This window comes from Prosopis cineraria, unplaced genomic scaffold (genome assembly GCF_029017545.1).
Source record: "Prosopis cineraria cultivar Desert tree isolate PC_DT_omini unplaced genomic scaffold, ASM2901754v1 PC2, whole genome shotgun sequence".
In the NCBI taxonomy this organism is placed as follows: domain Eukaryota; kingdom Viridiplantae; phylum Streptophyta; class Magnoliopsida; order Fabales; family Fabaceae; genus Prosopis; species Prosopis cineraria.
Genome location: NW_026555333.1, coordinates 20,399,250 through 20,416,363, shown reverse-complemented (window position 1 = coordinate 20,416,363; position 17,114 = coordinate 20,399,250).

Below are 17,114 nucleotides of genomic sequence, written 5' to 3'. Positions count from 1 at the left end.
TCCATAAAAAAGCATATGTGGATGCTGTAGGCTACAGCGATGGCATATAGTGCTTGTGGGATAATTCTATTCGTAGTGTTATAGTGTTGGATAATAGAATATGGTATATTCACCTTATAATTAAGACCTCAACTACTAAAAAATGAGAGTTAACTATAGTTTATGCTAGTCCGTAGCCTCAATCTTGACAAGAGCTTTAGAGTAAGTTATTACGTATTAGTCACGATGTTTATGGTGCATGGTTGGTAGGTGGAGATTTTAATGCAATGACATTTGACTGGGAAAGAAAATCTCTGGCACAAAATAAACTTGTAGCTAATAGAGATTTTATTAGGTGGGTTGATCAAACTGGCTTGAACGATATGGGGTTTGTGGGGCTGGATTTTACTTAGCAAAGGGGACAGTGTGAAGCTCGGCTAGATTGTATTTTTACCAATGATAAGTGAACTCAGGTCTTTCCTAATGCATCTGTGACTCATCTCCTGAAATACAAGTTTGATCATAGCCCTTTGCTTTTAAGGCTTAATAAAGAAGTGCAAGCAAGCAAAGGGAGTCGTCCGTTCAGGTTTATTGTGTCTTGGGCTCTTCATGACCAATTTGAGGAATTTGTGAAAAATGAATGGGAACTAGATACTAGGTGGAATGAAAACATTACAGCCTTTGCGGATACATGTACTAAGTAGAATAAGCAGGTGTTTGGTCATACGACAGATCGCAAAAGACAAATTTTAAAATGACTTGATGGAACTAATAAGGCTTTTGCATGGAGGGGATCTAATGATTACTTAAAAGATCTTTAGTTTTAGCTTTAGAAAGACTTGGGGGATGTATTAGTACAGGAGTCTCTTCTTTATGCATAAAAAGTAAGGCTCAACTGGTCTATACATGAAGATCAAAATACTTAATATTTTCAATCTTATGCAAATCGTAGAAAGAAAATAAATAAGATTGAGGCCGTTCAAGATAATATAGGAAATTGGTGTTATGATGAAGCAAAAATTAAGGAGATGGCCACTCAATATTTTGCAACTTTGTTTACTAAGGAAGATGTAGCACGTAAAAAATTGATTTGTCATGTTACTTTCCCCTCAATTAATGAAGTGGATCTTCAGAGATGTGGAAGAGATGTTAATGAGCAAGAAATTAAGGAGGCAATCTTTAGTATAAGAGCCCTTAAGGCGCCGGGTCCGAACGGTTTCATTGCCCTCTTCTTCCAAAACTAATAGAATACTATTAGTTAGTCTGTGATTAGGTAAATTAAATATTTATTTGCTAATCCTAATGATATTAGATCTATGAATGGTACTTTGATTGTTTTGATTCTAAAGAAGGAGCCACCAAAAACTTTGAAGGATCTTAGACCTATTAGTTTATGTAATGTCATCTATAAGGTGATAATAAAGGTATTGGCAAACAGGATTAAGAGCTTCCTTCCTTATGTTATCTCTCTTAACTAGTGTAGCTTTGTGCTAGGGAGACATAATACAGATAATATTATTATTGCTTAGGAGGTTATTCACTTTATGAGGCGCATGACAGGGAAGAAAGGATTCTTAACAATTAAGATTGATCTTGAAAAGGCATATGATCGTGTTAGGTGGGATTTTCTGACTGAATGTTTGCAGGAGATGGCATTGCCTCAAAATATGATAGATATCATTATCAACTGCATCTCTTCTGTAAGCATGCAGCTCTTGTGGAATGGTGATCAAGCTGAATGGTTTTCTACATCTCGGGGAGTGAGATAAGGAGATCCTATTTATCTCTATCTCTTCATTATCTATATGGAAAAGTTAGCTCATCTAATCCATGCAAAAATAGATGAAGGAAAATAGGAACCAATACGGTTGAATAAGAGGGGACCACCTATATCCCACTTATTCTTTGCTGACGATATTATTATTTTCACAGAGGCTACAATAGTACAAGCTAAAATGATTTAGGAGACTATTAACAACTTTTATAAAAGCTCAGGATTGAAGGTAAAATCTATTAAAACAAGAATGTTCTTTTCTAATAATGTGACTCCAAATAGATATATGGAGCTTAGCAATTTGCTTGGTTTTACTCAAACTAAAGATTTAGATAAATATTTGGGTGTTCCTCTCTATCATAAGAGAGTAGACAAGACTACATTTTAGGAGATTGTTGATAAAGTCAAATCTTGGTTGTCTAGTTGGAAAGCAAACTCGCTATCTCTAGCAGGTAGAACCACCTTAATTTCTTCTGTTACTTTTGCAATACTTGGATATATTATGCAAATAGCCTATTTGCCTACCAGTACGTATGAATTGCTTAATAAACATAATCAAACCTTTTTATGGAGTGGAATCGAAAGTAGGCAGAAGGTACCTCTTGTCGCATGGGATAAGGTGTGTAAGCCAAAAAAGTCAAGTGGACTGCTGAAGAAAAAGCGATGGGTCAGAGTTATTTGAAGCAAATACAAGTGTGGAGATGATTTAATTCCTAAAATTGACATGAAGTAGTCGGAATCGAATATATGGTCAAGTATTAAGGCAATGTGGGAGATGGTGAAGACAAGGCTTGAGGATATGGGGTCGAGTAATATTCAATAGAAATGGGATCAAAGTGGTATGTTTACTGTCAAGTCTACTTATGATTGCCACTGCTAGCTGGGTTTGAATCATGACCAAATGTGAAAGAATATATGGAAGTTAAAGGTCCCATAACAATGCAAAACCTTCTTGTGGTTAGCCTCTCAGAGAAGACTTCTTACCAATGTTTCCAGATGTAAGTATAGGATGAGTTCAAGTGACATATGCTCATGTTGTCATATGGAACCTGAAACCTCACTCCATGTGCTTTATGATTGTCATCAAACTGAATTGTTATGGATAAGTGTGATCCATCAATTAGTTTGAAGAATATTTAAAGATATAGAGCTCACAGAATGGCTGTGGTGGAATATCTCTAACCAACATGGGTTAGGGAGTGAGTAGTGTGCTTTCTTTAGTGTGGTTATTTGGTAGATCTGGAAGAGATGGAACCTCTTTGTATTTGAACAAAAAAAAGTCAACAATGAGATGATTATTAAAAGTTCTCATACAATGATGAGGTATATGAGGGAAGCCTAAAATACCTTACTATGCAATACAAATAATATGCTACCTAGAATAAAGGAAGATATGAGATGGGTAGCACTGAGGAATGGGTGGGTTAAGGTAAATGTAGATAGTACATATGCTCATACTTTACAGGCTGGTGCACGTAGTAGACGTATTAGAGGATATGATGGGAACTTCATTATTGGCTTCATTCACAGACTGGATGGAGGAGATAATCTGACTATAGAGCTATGGGCTTGTGTACATGGGTTAAAGACTACTTAGGATACAAGCTATCAGCATGTTATTTTAGAATCTAACTCTTTTAAAGTAATTTCATTACTGGACATGGAAATCAATGAAAATCATTCAGATGTTAGCATAATTACTAAGGCTAAAACTCTTATAGCTCGTGATTGGGAAGTTGTTACGAGCCATGTGCATAGGGAGGCAAATTGAGCAGTGGATCTCTTGGCCAAGAAAGGATTATCTGTTATGCGTGGGTTCTATCGTATCAGTACTACACCAAATGAGCTGCAGAACATATTGACAAGAGATAGAGAAAGAAGGAGGGATAAGATAGGCTAACTTGCCTATGGATTCGCTTTATCTATAAAAACATAAATGAAAAAATGAATCATATACCATTCCTTCCTCTCCTGAAGGTTCTTCATTTGATCCTTGTAAATGGTTTTCAATGTACTGCTTGGCTACACCAACCTTTTATTTTTCTAGTACAGGAAAAAGCTTCTTCATCTACCAGTTGATTTGAATATACTCCAGCACTGTCCTCCTTTGACCTTATGTTATCTTGTGGCTGTAAATTTTACAACTAGCTCCTTGCAGAATCCTTTTAACTTATAAGGACTAACCTCAATGATCCGTAACTAGCTTTCTATATAAAAGAAACAATCCAAAATCTGTGCTAACTCCTGATTGGCATTTGAATGTTGCATTACTTTTCGAATCTTCTTCTAGTGTCGCTTCTTCAGTGATCAAATTTCCATGTTTGAAACGGTCAAATTTGTAGGAGGCGACACTTGATGACTTATGGTAATGACTGTGGTGGAGGCATATAATGGATGTTTAGAATTTTTTTAATAATTTTGGGACAATTGCACCCATTAAATGTTATGGATACATTTACACCTTTTTTTATCTAAAAATATTGGGTATTCTTAAAGAAAAAATTTATGAGTATTTTTGTCCGTTAACCCTAAATATTATATTTTCCTAAAACAAAAAATAAAAAACTAAGGTAAAATTTCAATTTATGTATTTGAATTTAGATGTTAAGATTTTAAATTTTACATTTAAAATCCATGTATTTAAAATCCTGTTTGGATGGTTGAAAAAATTTTAAATGAAAAAGGAAGTTGAACTAATTAGATTTGAAATAAAAATGAAAAATGAAAAATGGCAAGTTTATTTTTATTTTTAAATTGATAAAAATATTAGAGTTATAAATGTATCAATAATAAAAATGCAAAAAGAACAAGATGCATATGTTTGAATTGATTAGAATTTCAAATGATTAGGGCGTAAATGAAATTTGAAATTATAAAGGAATTCTAATTTCAAATGAATGTTCAAAACCAAATAAATTTTTGTGTATCCAAATGACAGATTTGGTAAAAATTCAAATATAAATCCTCATTAATCCAAACACGCTATAAATAATTAATTATTTAGTTATTATAATTTTGACATGATTATAACTTAATCTTTAAATTTTAATTCAATATAACTCATCCCCTATAATCTTAATTAATTCAAATACAACCTAATTCCTAAAATTTAACTTATTGCAACTCAATCCCTATAATTTTAGTAATTTAAAAACATTAGTCCATAAGCTTCAAAATAATTCTGATCTTTCTAATTTTATTTTTTAAAATATAAGTATCAATATTTTAAATTATTAAAATTATAAGAACTAAGGTGCACAACAACTTAAAGTTAAAAACTGTTAGGACCAAGTTAACACAACAAATGATTAATTATCCCAAAACTAAATCTAGATTAAAAAGCAATATAACAAATTACCACGGCAAATTTCTTTATAGATTATGAGTCAAATTTTTACTAACTGAACTAAGCTTTGTCAATCATGTCATATGCCCTTAATTCTTGTGTCTCTTGCTCAAGGAAAATTACACCATCTGGTTCTAAACATTTCAATTTTGCTTTAATCCTTAATGTAACACCCCATACACTTTCGTAAACAACTAAATATTTTTCCCAAATGTTCCTAGTTATTGCTATTCTATACTTAATAAAAATAATAACTATAATCAATTCAATACCAGGCTACTTCTAGAAAATTATCACAAATCTTGACACATTAATTACCAAAAAAAAAAGCTAAATCATTTTTTTTAATATTTGTGAATTAGGTAAGATGACCTCATGTTTAGCATCATTGGAAGAACTTCCCCATCTAAAATTGTCATAAATACTTTTTCAGATTGCTCTACTATTGCAATCATAGTAAGCAAAGGGAGAAAATGAGTTGGTCTAGAATACAACGAACCAAAACATTCAACGTCTGGGTCAAGATAGTCCCCCCCAACCTAATCCCAGACTCATTTGACACGATTGATCTTTCTTCAATGTGGTGCCTCTTGTAAAATAAAAAACTCATGTTAATTATTTCAACTTGAATAGATCTGTTTTTTTGGGTGAATTAATAAAATAAATTATCAACCATCCCCACCTTCTTCTTTACATGTATCTTCGATCCACCAATGTCGTCGATGGTTCACTTAGCTTGATTCCTCTAAAAAATTTTATCAACTTCCTAGGAAATCAAGCATACAAGAAAAAAATAATAATAAAATATTCTTAAATTATATAAATAAAAATCAAATCCCTTAAAATATTATAATTCCAATAAAATTTATAAAAACTTTTATGTCAATAAATTTTAAAGTGAAAAGACTATTTTATGTTTATTAAAAAGAATAAACCCCAACCACGACTTTTACTTAAGAAATAATAACTTTTATTTTGTAAATTATAAGTGTTAAGTGAAAAATCATAACTTATTAAATGTAATTTCTATCTCAAAATAACAAATTTCAATTATAATTTTTTTAATGAATTACAACTTTTGTTCTTTAAATCACAAAAGTTGAATAAGAAGTCATAACTTGTCAAGTATAACTTCTATTATTGAAAGGAAAGTTCTCAAAATAATAAATTATAATCATAACTTTTATTTAAAAATAACAACTTTTATTCAGCAAATCACCAAAATTAAACAAGAAATCATAACTTATTAATAAAAATAAAATGATCTTTCTAATTTAAAATTTATTAACAAAAAAATCTTTAAAGATTTCAATGAAATTATAATATTTTAAAAGATTATATTATCATTTATATAATTTAAGAACATTTTATTATCATTTTTCCTAACACAAATACTCGTGTTAAAATTCATAACCATATAAAAATAAAAATTAACACTAAAAATTGTATTACGTGAGCTTTCGAGTCATAAAGATCTTCGACATGCTTTTCCCATACTATAAAGGGGACACATCCAGGTGCCTTAGCTAGCAACTCTTCCTTCATTCTATGTTGCAACGCTTCGTACAAAAATAAGCAATCTTCTTTCCTTCCACGCAGGTCCAATTTTCTTCTGCAGTACTTTTTGTGCTTGTCAGCGACAATAAAGTGAGGCTACAACATCAATATATATTCTAGCTGTTACAATTTATATCGCATTTTAATTACATGAAACATATTGAATGTGCATAAATTTACATAAGTCGTCACCTAAATAAAATCCCTAAAAATTTCATTCTTCAATTCAGCAAGGAACTTGATCCAACTGGGATGTTTCAGAGGACAAATTGCAGAATTTGTTGCTATAAGTGATAGGAAGTGTCTCAACAACCCACCTCCACTATCATTTGGCTGGCCGCATTTATTAAAATGACCCATCGCTCGACCTCCATTTGGAAGCAGCCAAAAACATATTGCACCGATGAGACTCTCTAGACGAATCTTGAAAATTGCAAGCAATATTTAATAAACATAACTACTAATTGACAATATAAGCATGATATTTTGTTTTCGAAACTTACCTCACACCTCAACATGCCAGCCTTTGCTTTGGTTGTAGGCCTTATGTAGTTTTATACTTTCGTCATCCTATTCATCCTCTGTATCTGACTCTGTAAACTATATGTCCGGCTGGAAATTCACTGCATCATCTGTAGTCAAAATGTTACGTATCAATTCTTCAAAGCTAGGAATATTATCCATGTTATTTAGATCAAGGTAATACTCAAACAGTTGTTGGAGAAACTGAGTCTCCTACTAATAAAGTATTCTCGTGAAAAACGTGATCTTGACCATGAAAGAATCACTGAGGAGAAAATTAAAATTTTAGATAATTTGGTGGGTGACGTGTAATTTGTTTACAAGGCATATACAAAGAAAGAAATTATATATTAATCCAGCTTGAAATGCTTACCCCCACCCTGCCTGAGTTGTAATGTTACCTGAGCTAGTCACTGGAGGTGAAATCGATATTATTTTGCTTCATTTAAAAAATAATTAAAAATGAAAGGGATGCACCATTCAAATCTCATCTTAATATAATTTTTTTTATAGCAATATCTAAATATAATTTTTTGCATGATGCATCATCGCTGACCAATTTTGATTTCTTTTTTCTTTTTAATGACAGACAATTAATTACAATATTGTAGCAATTCTTAATTTTTTTTAGCCAACAATACTTAATTCCTAACTCCATTAAACTCAATCCAAATAAAGCAGTTAATTGGGGCTTAAATCTGAAAAAATTTAGAGCTAAGGTTATTAAAATAAGGCTAAATTATGCATTATTTCTCTGGATTTTGAACTATATATATACACATAATTTCCTTAACTTTTGAAACTTTACAATGAACCCCCTCAACTCTTATATTTATGTAGATAATTTCATATGATTAATTTTATGCATTAATTATATAAACATAACTTAAAGATTAAGAGGGTTACTTGTATATCAATTAAAGTTTGGAGGCTTAAAAGTATATAAAAATAAAATTTAAGGGGTATATAATTAATGATTTGGGGTTATTTGTATAAACATATAAGTTGAGGGATATTTATTATTAAGTTTTAAATGTTAAGAGGGTTATTTGCATATGATTTAAAATTTAAGGGAGGTGTGTGTATTTTAGCTTTAAAATAATATTTTTTTAATATTTGTTGCCAAATTTTTTGGGCTTTGCCCAAAAAAAATTGTATTTTTAAAAAATATATAAAATATAATAAATATTAATTAATTATTTAATTTTTAGGTCATTTTATACTAAAATATCATATATTTGAGTGTATTACTATAGATATTATTTAAAAAATTAAAAATATTTATATTTTTATATTGTTATTATTTTTTGTTTAGAAAATATCTCAAAATAATATTTAAAATCTATTTTTATATTATTTTTAGATTTTAAGACCAAAATTTTTTACAAAAATTAGAGTCCTATACATAATTTATGTATTCAAAAAATATATTTTGTATTTATTATAAAATAAAAATAATTAATTTTAAAGTAACAAATTAAATTAAAATTAAATTTAAAAATGTAAGTATTTGGACCACCCAAAGCCCAAATGAATTCAAGCCGAGCTTACTATTCAACCCTTTCCAGAAAGGTTGGGCATATAAGCCAAGCTTGAATAAGCTTGACCCACTTGAATTATTAGCTTTACTCTAATATAATGTTCGTTTGGATTTCAGTTAAGTATAATTAATTATAAAAAAATAATTAATATGATTGATTTTGATTATAATTGATTATATTATAACATGATCGTGTTTGGGTTTTTTTAAAAAAATTAATTTTAATTAGATTGAAGATGTTTGAATATTTTGATCAAAATCAATTTCAGATATATAAATTACAACAAAGGACATGAGTTTCAAAATGTAAAAATTGATAAAATTACATATAATATTATTAAATTTGTTTTGATCTATTTAAATTTAATGAAGCTAAAAACAGATGGATAAATAAAATAAAATAAAGAAAAGAAAGAAATAAAATATACATTATATTGTTATTATGGTTCAGATAAATGAATATACCTCAAACCTTTGATACAGTAGACTAATATTTGGTGAGGTTTAAACAATTGAGGAATAGGTGCCATGTGCCACTTTTAGAGACTAAATTTGTCAAGCTAGCCCAGGCAAGCCTTGATATAAAGCTTCAAAAGAAGTTTCAGGGGATGGAATTCTAGGATTTCTACAAGCTTGTAGCTAAGGTCTGGGTATACGAGGAATTATTGAAAGAGGAAGACTATCGTCGACGGACTATAGTAGGAACCTACTTTAGTGATCTTAGCGTAGCAGTGGCAAAGCTTAAAAATGCAGGTAACTATATGTGCTCACCTTGATAAGGAAGGCCATTGGGACTCCCAAAAGGCCTAATATAGTACCATACACCTTTGACACTACTAAAACAAAGGAGATCTTTGATCTTTTACTCAAGAAGAACTTCATCTCACTGCTTTCTGACTACAAGATTCCTTCAAAAGAGGAGTAGAGAGGGAACGAGTACTGCAAGTACCATCACTCATAAAGTCATATCACTAAGTCCTGTTAGGGCTTTAAGAATGTCATTCAAGACCAAATTAATAAAGGGGTATTCAAGTTCTTGAAGGAGGAATCCATAATTGTGGATAAGGATCTATTTTTATCATTTTTCATAGTAAACATGTTGGAGATAAACTCCAACAAATGGTGAACTCAGAGAAGTGATAGTAGGCGAAGAGATAGAAAGCCTTATATTGTCTGGACTAGGGGAGATGCGGCTCAAGAGAGCAGGAGAACGATGTAGGACCGCTTAAAAGAACATATAGGCTAGTCAAAAAGGAATAGGTCTTCACGATGGGACATTAGCTTGGAAGGGCAAAACATGAGAAACTCGGACAGATTTAAGGTGGTTTGGGATTGTCTAGGAGAAACTATTGGCAGCTCAAAGATTGATAACTAACAGACAAAAAAGAAAAACAACAAGTAACCCTTAAAATAGGAGATTAGTATGGGAGGATTGTTTATGACAAAACTAGATGGGTTTAAAGTAGTGTGAGACCGTCTAAGAGAGCCATATGGCAAATTTGACTACTTAATCACGTACTCAACACCGTCAGGAGTACGTGAACCTTTCATAGGGACAGCTTCAGGTTAGGATGTAGGCCCTGATGAACTACCATCAATACCATCAAAAACCACCATAAAGCTTTCTTTAAAACTAAAGGTTGTTAAGAGCTTGGGCAGGTTTATTACACTACCCAATAACATGCCGCCTTTAAAGTAGAGATTTGTAAGGGACAAAATATTCCCAGCTGCCTTAACCAAAGCTTAAAAATGATGTGTTCAGTGAAAGCGAGCTGCACATAGATACCTTGAGCAGTATAAGGCATAAGAAGGCCTTGACATACAAGAAACTAACAAGTTCAGGAGGCAATCTATCGAGGATCAGGATGAAAGGAGTGAGAACGAAAACCAATGTAATAAGACCAATCGAAGAGATACCTTTTAATCTCTACTATGTGGTTTTATTAATGCTCCTATCCTAATTTCAGTCTACCACTAGTATGACCCAGGATCAGTCTGAGGAAAATAACCCAAGAGCAACATATACGAGTCCATATCGATATTGCTTGATGGAACCTAAGGAGGATAAAGAACTTGAATTATTAAAGATACAGACACAGAAGGGGAAGGCTGCTGAGCCTGTCTACCAGGTCACTTTACAAGTTTTAAAAGGAAAGTTGAAAGCAGGCTATATTGGAGAAGCCAAGTATTAAGATGACCCAGCACTTATACATTAAAGCACACTTCAATAAGAAACCAATAACCAAGGTACTAGTGGACAATAGTGTGATGCTTAAGATAGGTCGAGAGGAACGAAACCTGATGCCAACAAAGGTATCTGTAGTGGGATTCACTAGAACTACTTTCAAGGTCCTTGGCATTTTATCGTCACAAGTCGATATTGAGACCAAATCCTCTTTAAGTGTGTACAATAGCACAGTATCAGGCATTACTAAGTCAGGATTAGATTTTTGTCAATAAGTGTGTACCTTTCTCACTACACTAAATGCTTCTCATGTGGAAAGGGTAAGAGGTAACAGTAGTTTAGGTTAAGGATGAACCCTTTATGACGGTCACTGGCTTTATGGATAAAAGGTATTATGACATTGACGTGGGCCCATTCATATTTTGAAGGGCACAAGAGGATCTGAATAAAGCCTTTCCGTGCAAAACAATAATGCGTGCTATTGTGTCTCTAGCATCACAGAGGTGTGAACCCATTATAGAACTGATAGATGATTGAGTCAGATTGCAAAAAGGCTGTAGTAGCCGCATCCATATAAAAATTATGGTTACACAACATAGAGGAAAGATTAGAAGACTATAGACTTGAGACTTTTAATATTGAGGTCATACATGAAAATGAAACCTAGAAAATAATGCAATTGTATGAGCTAGACCTTGCACCTCTGAAGTTTAAAGACATAGCCCTGAAGGTACAAGATCTACTGAAAGAAGTAAACCTCTAGTCTCTAGAGGAACCAAGGATCAATTTCATTAGCTCACTATTAGATGAAGAATAAAAGAATGCCTTTAAGCAAGAGTTACAAGAATTTAAGGATTATTTTGAGTGGGAAGCAAGACAGTTGTTTGAACATAAGCTTCCTATAAAACTAAACTACAGACCACATTAACAGCTCGCCAAGAGAATGTCAATTGAAGTAAAGCTACGAGTAAAGGAGGAAATCAAATGCCTCTTACAAGCTAGATTTATACAGCCTTACAGGTACATTCAGTGGCTCTCAAATATAATCTCAGTAATCAATAAAAATAAAATGCTAAGGATTTGTGTAGATTTTCGAAACATAAACTTGGCCATGCCTAAAGACGTGTATGTAATGCCTATTGTAGATAGATTAATAGACGCTGGGGCTGAAAATGCATTATTATAATTTATGGATTGTTTCTCAAGATATAATCAAATATTTATCGTGAAAGAGGATATTTACAAAACTGCTTTTAGGTGCCCGAACTCCATCGGGATATTCAAATGGATAGTCATGTCATTCGGCCTAAAAAATGACAGGGCCACTTATCAGCGGGCTATGAATGCCATCTTTCATGATATGTTAGGAAAACATCTAGATGTACACATAGATGATATAATAATCAAATTGAAAAAAGCACACAATCATATCGAGCTTTTGAGGAAAAGCTTCCTCTAAATGAAGGAAGTAGGCCTTAAATTAAATCTACTTAAGTGTGTATTTGGTACATTTGTAGGTAATTTCCTTAGATTCTTAGTCCACAGAAGGGGGATTGAAGTAGAACAGAACAAAGCATAAGCTATTTTTCAAGCAAAGGCACCAAGCAATAAGAAAGAGTACCAAAGTTTTTTAGGCCAAGTCAATTATCTCAAGCGTTTCATTACAAATTTGGAAGGAAAGATGAAAGAGTTTTCTGAGATTTTAAAGCTTAAAGATGTCGAGGAATTCATGTGGATTGAGCACCATTAGTGGCCTTTAAAAGAATCAAAGAACACTTGATGAAGCCCTTAATCTTAATAGTCGTGAGGGAGAACACCCCATTTTTATTGTATTTACCTTCCACCGTCACGTCTATAGGATGTATGTTAGCCCAAACTGTTGATGGGGGACATGAGTAGGTGATTTATTATTTAAGTAGGTGTTTGACTCCCACAGAGATAAGATACTCAACTATGGAGATAGCGTGTTTGGAACTGTATTATACTTATACTAAATTAAGGCATTATATAATAAATGCAGTTCTATATGTAGTTTTGCATTCTAATTTAATTAAGTATATGCTTAGTCGATCAATTATGATAGGCCGTATAGGGAAATGAAGCTTGCCCTAGGAGAATTTTCATTAATATTCTTGCCCTAAAAATTAGTGAAGGGTTAAGCATTAGTGGATTTCTTAGCTCTTTACCCTTCATCTGGGCTCCTTGAAGACGAAAAAGAGTTACTTGTGTTCTCAGTAGATTTAGGGCCCTAGGTGCTCAAGTTTGATGGGTATAGCACTAAACAAGCATTTAGGGCTAGAATAGTAATAACTTCTCCTATTGAGATAAAAACCATCTTATCTCTACAATTAGATTTTGAATGCACTAACAATCAGGTTAAATGTGAAGCACTACTCACAGGGCTTGAGATCCTTTAGGAGATGAAGGCTCGTGATATAGTCATAGAAAGGGATTCTCAGTTGGTCATCAAACAATTAACTAGTGAGTATAAGCGTATAAGCCCGACTCTAATGATGTATTACACTGGGGCTTGTCAGATCTTGAAAGAGTTTGACATAGTAACGCTAACACATGTTCCCCAACCTCAAAATTAGGAGGCCAATGAACTAGCTTAAATAGCATCAAGGCTAAGACCATCGCCTGAACTCACTAGAAAGATAATTATGGTGGAATGAAAAGAACATCCTTCAGTCTCTTAGTATGGTTTAATAGCACAGTGTGAGGTGATATCGTAAGAGTTAGCTCAAGATTGATGGGATGATTTCAAAGTTATCTACAAAATTCTAACTAATGATATCCTTACAGAACAAGGATACGCGCCTAACACTTTATTCTAATTAGAGATGAGTTGTATAGGAAGGGCCTCGATGGGTTATTACTTAGGTGTTTAACCTTCACTGAGTACATAGAGGTCTTAAGACAAGTGTATAAAGGAGTATGTGGGGTTCATCAGTCAGGGTTAAAGATGCAATTGATGGTGGCAAACATGAATCTATTGGCCATCAATGGCAAAAGACTACATCGAACATGCTAAAAGATATAGGAAATGTTAGACTCACAGGTCAGCACAACAGATACCAGCATCAGACATGCATCCTATTATTTAGCCATAGCCTTTCTAAAGGTGGGCTATGGATGTAGTAGGGAAGATTTATCCAGCTTTGTCCAAAGGTCACTCATTCATCTTAGTGGCCACAAATTATTTCACAAAATGGGTAGAGGTCGTTCCTATGAAGAAAATGGAACAAGATGACGTTATTAACTTCATACTTAAGTAAATTCTATTTCGATTTGAGATTCCTCAAACAATTACAACAGACTAAAGGACCACATTTACTGGAAGTGAATTTAAAGCCTTTATCGAGGAAAGTGGGATTAAATTATTAGTATCCTCACCGTATTACCCTAAGGAAAATGGGCAAGCTGAAGCTTCTAATAAAATAATCCTTGAAATTCTAAAAAAGACAATTGAGGAAAACCCTGGGGAATGGCATGTATAACTCCATGAGACACTATAGGCATACTGAACATCAAAGAGAGAGGCCACAGGCATGAGCCTATATGTATTGACATATGGGCACGAGGCCGTATTACCTATCAAAATAGAAATCCCTTCATTATGCATTGCGATCATATTAGGAAGATGTTTTGGGATTTATAATGAAGCCATGATAAACGAGTTAATTCAATTAGATGAAATACATTTACAAGTGTTAAATCATATGATTACTTAGAAGAAAGAAGTTTTAAGAATATATAATAAAAGAATAAAAAAGAAATAATTTCGAACAAGCGAGCTTGTATAGAAACTTGTGCTACCACCTGGTTTTATGGACCAGACGTACTTGGTAAATTTTCATCTAATTGAGAAGGACCATTTAAAGTTAGCGAAGTACTTAAAGGGAACACATTTTGGTTATCTAGCCTCGATAGGACTTCACACAGATGGGCTATAAATGAAAAATACTTAAAGAAATATTCACCATCACAATAACAAACTACCAAGGTCCAGAATGCGAAGAAGTAAAGACCCGAGGCCTATAATGGACTTAAGATGAAACAAAATAGACAGTAAGAGAAAAAAAAGAATATTGTCTTTTTATTCACGAAGAATTATAATACAAGGGGAAAATGATACGAATAAAATAATAAAAGAATAAAAAATATATTTATTGTTTACAATAGGCCTCGAGGACATCCTACGTAGCCAAAGCTGCATCTAGCTTAGCAGATAAGAATTAATGTCAACCAAGGCCCATCTTAAATTCTACCATTAAATGAAGCTTCTCTTTTGAGATGGCCCATGCATCGTGCAATGCTTTATTGGCTACCTCTGGCTCAAACTCCATATTACCCTCTTCAGCCTGTGTTAGCTCCTCTTCAACAACTGCCAATTGACGCCTCAAGTTAGCCACCTTAGCTCGTTAGTATTTTTAAGTGAAGAAAGATATGAAAATACCCGTAATGTTAAACATCCCAAAATTGTTAGACTATCAAACAAAATTGTAAATAAATTGTTGACTAATTTTTCTTATATAGAGTGAAAAATCTAACCAAGATTATCTTTGTTGGCATTTATTTTATTGAATCAGAAATCTTATCCTTAAGAGTATTCAAAATAGAGCTCTAGTACTAATTTTTTTGCGCATCTAGAATCTAATGGCTTCATCATCATTAGAATGAAAAAATGAAATTGTATCAGTGGACAGTGAAAGTGAGAGCAGAGGTAAGGAGAACAGAGGCAGAGATGCTAATAATAGTGATCATGGTAGAGGAAGGGAGAAGGATAAAGGTCCTAGGCTAATTTTTTTCCATTTATTTTCATCTTTGGGAGTTTAGAGAAACAGAAAGGGAAGATTGAGAATAGTCAAGGATCATTGAATAGATCTCAATGGAGGAATATGCTACTACCATCTTAAAAAGGTAAACTTTTATCTTTGGGTAGCACAGGATAATTGATGAAACATGATGAGAAAGATGATATTGTCAATGGTTGGAAAGCATATTTTGGGTTGGCAAATGAGAAGGAGTTGAAAGAAGGAAGTGATGAGAGTATAGAGGATGGTGATTCAGAAGGGGAGGAGACTGAAGAGCGATAACAAAGAATAAGTTCCATACGTTACAAGTAACTACTCAGGAGTACACTGCTTGGTGTAGTCCTTGATTGAACTCTTTGATAGTGAAGCTTTTGGGATTGAATATCTCAAAGGCTAAACTAGAGGATACGATAAGAAGGATGTGGAAACCCCAACAACCTCTGAAGGTGCTGCCATTGAATAATGGGTATTTCATTATTTCTTTTACCAGTGAGGAGGATAAGGATTATGCGTTCCAAGAAAGACCATAAATGATTGATGATCATTATCTATAGTGCAATGATGGTGTCCAAATTTTAACCTTTAGAAGGAAAACTTGCAAAAGAAGATTGCTATGTGGATAAGAATATTGAATCTCCCTGTTGAATTTTATGGTGTGGAATCACTAAAAATGATTGGTGGGAAAAACGTTAAAAATTGATAAGAGTACATCCATCTATGATAAAGGTGGATTTGCTCGAACATGTGTGGAGATAGATCTGGAACAGCCTTTGTTACCCCCTTTTAATGTATTTGGTGGAGAAAGGCTGATAGCGTATGAAAGGTTACACCCAGTCTGCTTTTGATGTGGAAGGTATGGACATCATAAGGAGCAGTGTCTGGAGTTATTGGCTGAGTAAGGATGTACTATGGAGAAAACTTGCAGTATGGAATAGAGTAAGGATGTAGAAGTGAAAGAAGTTTTAGATACAAGACAATAATGAGGAAAAATGATGAACGGAGGCGAGAGGTAGCTGCCAGCCAGTCTCTAGCTGACAATAATCCATATGAATCATTATTGTTAGTGATGCAAGAATTTCATGGTGTCTCCAAATCTATGGCTCAAAATCAAATGGTGGCTAAAAATCAGCATGGCAGTAATAGAAAAGAGGGACATTAAAGGCACAAGATCACGTTAAAATTAGGAGGGGATGATGATGATTGGATCTTCAAATCAGTAAAAAAGAGAATTTAGGAGAGAAGTCAAACAAAATAATTCTACTTCAGAGTGGGTCCCAATAGGATATAAAAGGAAGATTGCAAGCAAGCCACATATGTAGGGAAAGGAGAATAGAACTAAAGGAGGTGAAAACAGTAAAAAGTAGCAGTGGCCGTGCTCCTTTATCCATTAATAC